Source organism: Pseudorasbora parva, chromosome 2, assembly GCF_024679245.1.
Source record: "Pseudorasbora parva isolate DD20220531a chromosome 2, ASM2467924v1, whole genome shotgun sequence".
Lineage (NCBI taxonomy): Eukaryota > Metazoa > Chordata > Actinopteri > Cypriniformes > Gobionidae > Pseudorasbora > Pseudorasbora parva.
Genome location: NC_090173.1, coordinates 52,738,518 through 52,744,517, shown reverse-complemented (window position 1 = coordinate 52,744,517; position 6,000 = coordinate 52,738,518). Strand labels below are relative to the sequence as shown.

General features: G+C 39.8%; 1 protein-coding gene across 1 annotated transcript in view; it reads right to left on the bottom strand.

The window, feature by feature from the left end:
• The window catches only part of LOC137046630 (NACHT, LRR and PYD domains-containing protein 12-like), a 340,026-nt gene that overhangs the window by 1,547 nt on the left and 332,479 nt on the right, over positions 1–6,000 (bottom strand). The window lies entirely within an intron of this gene.

Here is a 6,000-nt window from a genome sequence, read left to right as displayed (position 1 = left end):
ATGGAGAGGGACAGTAAAGCTCTGAGTTTATCTTTTCTAAGGGGGCGTGGTCAATTTACTCAGACAACCAATCACGATCTCAGGATCATCGTGATGCTATTAAGCCTCGTCCTAGCAACGGTTTAGAGCTCCCTAGCAACAGATCCCATAGACTTCCATTGAAAGAGATCAAAGGGATTTAGTGTCATAGAAACACGAGGATGGGTTTGTTTGTCTTGGGACAGCATACAGCCAATCATAAATCACCTTCAACACTTCCTAGCCATTCCCTAGCAACCATTATCAAGCACCCTAGCAACCCACATCCACAGTGGATATCTTCACATCTGAATGTCATAGAGACATGAGGGTTGTTTTATAATAGTCATACTGGCAAGGATCTTTGGAGTAGCATTATGGGATGCTGCCAAGCCACTCTATAGCAACCAAACAGAGTACCCTAGCAACCGTTTAGCTCTCTGTATTAGAACATTGTAGAAACATGGGGGTTGGTCTATATCATTCATACTGGCAAGGTGATTTTGGGATATCATTATGGGATGCTGCCACTCCATAGCAACCACCTAGCAATGCCGTAGCAACTGCCTAGCAACCACCTAGAGCACCATAGCAACTGCCTAGCAACCACCCAGAATACCTTAGCAACCACCTAGCAATGCCCTAGCAACCACCCATGACACCATAGCAACCACCAAGCAACCGCCAGGAAATACCTTAGCAACCGCCTAGCAACACCCTAACAACCACCCAGAAATATCCTAGCAACTGCCTAGCAATGCCCTAGCAACTACCTACAACACCCTAGCAACCACCCAGAATACCCTATCAACACCCTAGCAACCGCCTAGTAACCAACCAGAATACCTTAGCAACCGCCTCAACACACCTTAGCAAAATTGCCCCGAGTTTTGCCACTCGCAAGCGCCACTCACATTTTTTTCAGGAATTGTACATTCAAACCGTTTCGTTACAGGGCTTTCGGTTCGGTGTACGTGTGTACCTAACGCTTCAGAATGCAATCTTTAACAGTTAACAGTCGCTTGTTTTAAGCGCCGAACACACTTCAATCCGAGTTCCTACACAAACATATTAATTATTCAGTTCATAAATCATGAAATTCAAGCGATAAATGCCGTTTTGATGCTCTTTAATGAGACGTGAATGATCACAGTATAGGCGCGCGAGTGAACGCGATCATCTCTTCCTAAAGAATAATCATGAATTAATATCTCTTAAGGTATGTTGAGGATACATTACAACTTACTGAAATGTCTCATATGTCGTGTAATCGCTCAATCTGTGTTTTTAAACGCAGAAAGACAATAAAACAGCTTGAGAACAACGTCCCGTAGCATCACATTTACCTCAGAAGTCATTCAGTGTCACAGCTGTCAGTTCACTAGAGGAACAAACTCTTTCACTAAATATATGAGCTATATTAGCCGATATAATCACTACACTTCATCTGATGTTAACCTTTAATATTATAGTAATGTGTCAGTAAGGGCCCGATATGGCGTCCCATACACGCGAGACATCACTTCCACTGCTCGTGTCCCATTGAGATTCGCCATATCGTGTCCTTTGACCTCACACTGCGGAAGTGATGGCGCGCTCGCGGCTGTTGGACATAGTGTTGTATTTGAGGTAAAAAATGATATAAATACTGTTGGGTTTCTCACACAGACCGATCGTTTGATGTCATCAATGGGTCGTCACGAGCCGCAGGGTTTCATTTGGAGTTGTTTGTGCATGTCAGTTTTTTTCACACGAAATACGAGGTGTGTGTGGACATCCAGTAAAAGAAGTAACAGCCAGTAGAAGTGGAGAGCTGCAGGTCACGTCCCGTGTAGAAACGGCAGGAGGGAGAGATGAGGAAGGCTGGCCGGAGCTGGAGGATGCGCTAGAGTCGTTTAACGCCGGCTTTACATCGCACACGTTAGCAGTGGCAGAAGAAGTGTGTGTGGAGAGCGGGAGCCCGTTGTGCTTCACACTGCCAGCGTTTGTCTCGCGCAGCTGAACCACGACTCGTGTGTTTCAAATACAGACGAATATCGTTCATTCTGTCGCCTTTACCGCTGTTCTCCTCTGACTCCTGTCATTCTACTGCTGTGATTTATGATGGACAGCAAATATCTGCTGAAAATGTGACCGCGTTCCCCTCTGTCCCAAACACACACGCATATAACACGCTGGATATAAGAATAGTTCACATTAGGGCTGCTCGATTATGGAAAAAATCATAATCACGATTATTTTGGTCAATATTGAAATCACGATTATGTAACACGATTATTTCACATGACTTTGGGAATGTGTTGCATTTATTAAAAAGACACCTTTCAACAATTCTTAAACTGAAATTGTAACATTTGTTGTACTTTATGAACTATTAAAATACATAATATAACATATTTAACTCAAAGTATAAAAGTATTCAAGTAAAAATGATAACTACAAATAAATAAGATCACCAATAAAGTGCACTTCCACAATCTCTTGAAAACAAGTAGGCAACATTTTGGCAAAATATATTCAACAAATTCCAGCGAGTAACTGATGAGAATATTAAAGGCTGGCGCTCACCATCAGCCCCAGAATTAACAGCAAATAATTGAACGAACATTTAAGACAGAATAAAAACCACTCAAGTCAACATGCTGGTAGGGCTGCTGATAGGACACTTAAAAAGGAGGATCAATAAAAAGTACAAAAGAAAATGTTTTTTAAAATGAGAAATCTTTTGTAACAACAATATTCACTACTGGTCAGTAATTTGGGCTCAGTATTTTTTTTCTTTCGTTTTTTAAATAAATCAATACTTTTATTCAGCAAGCATCCATGTGTTAAACTGATCAAAAGTGATAGTAAAGAAAATGTATAGCCTATTATTAGAAAATATTTGTTTTATTATTTTGAATAAATGCAGTTGTTTTGAACCTTTTCTTCATCAAATATTTTCGGCAGCAGAACTGTTTCCAACACTCATAATAAATGAGAATATTTGAATGATTTCTGAAGGATCATGTGAGAGACTGGATGTCACATGATCACTGAAGACTGGAGTAACCATCCTGAAAATTCAGCTTTACATCACAGAAATAAATGATCATTTGAAAAAGTAGAATCAACTGAAAACCAATGATTTAAATGTGTAATAATATATCCCAATGACTTTTGTTGTCTGTATTTTTGATCAAATAAATGCAGGCTTGATGAGCAGAAGAAACTTCGGAACGGAATCATTTATTTTTTTGTGTCTTTCCGATTTCACCGGATAGGGAGTTGCGTTGTAGAGTGTGTCTGTTATGATGCCTGGGTTACGGAGGATGTTGAGAGGGTTGTGGATTGATGTTTTTGTTTCTTTATTAGATTGTGATAGGTCACTCTGTGTTTAATGTTTAAGTGGTTAAACTAATTCGGGGTGTTCCCTTGCGTTGCAGCCACTATGTAGCAAATCTTGCACGTAGCATGTTTCTGCTCGTCGTCTGAGTCCTCGCAGCCAAACTGTTGCCAGACAACAGAGTTGGTTTGGCCTTTTTTGCTCACCAAACGCTGCTGTAACTGTTCTCCTTCTGCCATCTTTACTCGAGCCCAGTTTTTAAATTCCAGCGGATGATCTGCACACGAGTCACGACCTGAGAGAGTTTGTGGCTTCGGGAGCGGCGGATGTGCGCGTTTCATTCAGAACGCAAGACGAGTGTTCTTGCAAAACAGAACATGGCAAAATAATCGCTTTTTCTCTATTATACTATTTTGGTGATCGTTGGGAGCCGAAATCGAAATTCAATGAATTGCACAGCCCTAGTTCACATGATAAATGTAACATTAAAGTAAAGATAAGCTTCTAGTTTTAATCATTTAAACAGGACTTTTACAGAGTTTAACCGAACCGTGCCACTCCTGTTACTAACTATAATAACTATATGCTGGAAAACAAACCCCCTTTCTGAAGTGTGTCATTAGACCAGTCCCTCCATGATTTGGCCACTCCTATTACTAACTATAATAACTATATGCTGGAAAACAAACCGCCTTTCTGAAGTGTGTCATTAGACCAGTCCCTCCATGATTTGGCCACTCCTATTACTAACTATAATAACTATATGCTGGAAAACAAACCGCCTTTCTGAAGTGTGTCATTAGACCAGTCCCTCCATGATTTGGCCACTCCTATTACTAACTATAATAACTATATGCTGGAAAACAAACCGCCTTTCTGAAGTGTGTCATTAGACCAGTCCCTCCATGATTTGGCCACTCCTATTACTAACTATAATAACTATATGCTGGAAAACAAACCGCCTTTCTGAAGTGTGTCATTAGACCAGTCCCTCCATGATTTGGCGATGTTGCGATCACAACTCTAGAGTGCCGAAGTTATGATTTGCTAAAAGGGACTACATCCTTTGGCTGGGACTTTAGACGTCATCGTGACAAACGGGAAATCTCACCAGCCGTTTCATTCATTTTTAAGTAAATGTTTAATAATAAATAAATAAAAAACTAGCCTACGTTTCAGCCTCACGTTCTTAGAAGTTTACCTTTCAGTTAATATACATAAAGTTATATATTTAGTCCTTTCAAATAGTGTTTCCAAATATTGTTGTACACAGGAATCTGTGATATTAAGGTAACCGATCACCAGTTCTTCATTTCTGTGGAGAGACTGTAGTGTTTTGTTTTGTCCCGAGATGGAACCACAAGTCGTCGAATGAAAGCTGCGCTGTTCTACATGTCCAGATTTATAGTGGTTCTCTCCTCGATATATAATCAATCGTCTAAGGAAAATGACATACGATTGTAAATTGACACGGCTATAGCTTACGTCGTTAGTGCTTCTGAGGTGGTAAAGACACGTTTTTTTTCTTTCTGGTGAATTAGCACATGGCATGCAAACATACAATCAAACTAGGGGTTAAACGACTTCCATTTTTTTAAAGTCGACATTTATGTGATGAAAGTCGAGTCGACGTCGACTAGTCGCTGATGACGTCAATAAAGAACAAATAAGCCTGAGCCTTGAGCTGAGACTCGAACTCGGGTCTTCTTGTGCACAGGACAGTTATGGCATATCACACAGCACTGCTCATAAGGTTATTGGTCTCACATAACCGCTTTTGTATCAGTTCTTTTGTCTTATGGTCGTTATATATCTCACAGATTTCTGCTCGTTCTGAATAAGATACAGATAAAGTAGCACAATAAAGATATGAATGCATTAGTGAGTGATTGTGTGTGAACTAATTCTACCTGGCAGCGTCTCTCTACTATACTAATAGTGAAGCTGTGAGTTTAGTTATCAAGAAATATATGCTAGAACTTTTCAGTTTCTAAGCTATTTTCTGATAAATCACAGAACAGTGTTGACAATACATTTCTGCATTACTGAATGGTTTTGTGTGAGGCGCGCGCGATCTCCGTGTGATCAAATGGTATGCAAACATACAATCAAACATAATACAGTGAAAGATAATCTTTAAAGTCTATTTGGGGCACGAGGATCAGGCATAATAGCCCAATCTTAATCACAAAGAAAATAATATTAAGGTTTATATAAACTAACAAAATAATAAATGAATAAATAAAAGATTAACAAACGAGAAAACAAATCTCAGAGAGGCACGCATAAACTCAATTAGTTTCTAACATTTTTGGAAAAAACTAATGGGCAATATTTCTCATGAAAAAGAGGATAAGTGTTCATCCACAGTGCAGATCATAATGAGCGAACGTGTTTTTTAAATAAAGTTTGAGGAAGCTTGATGACGACGTAGAGTGCTGTAGACTGTGTGCTGTAGGGATGGGACGAAATACCGTTTGACAAAATATCGCGATACAAAACGTGACGAAATGCATCGCGGTCGAAAAAAATGTATTGCGAAATAAAGATAGATGGCACTGCTGCATGATTTGCGTAGAATGAGGGTGGGGTGCAGCAGCAAACATTAATAGGGAAAGAAAAGGGTTGACATTAGCGTTTTTACACCGAGCACATCT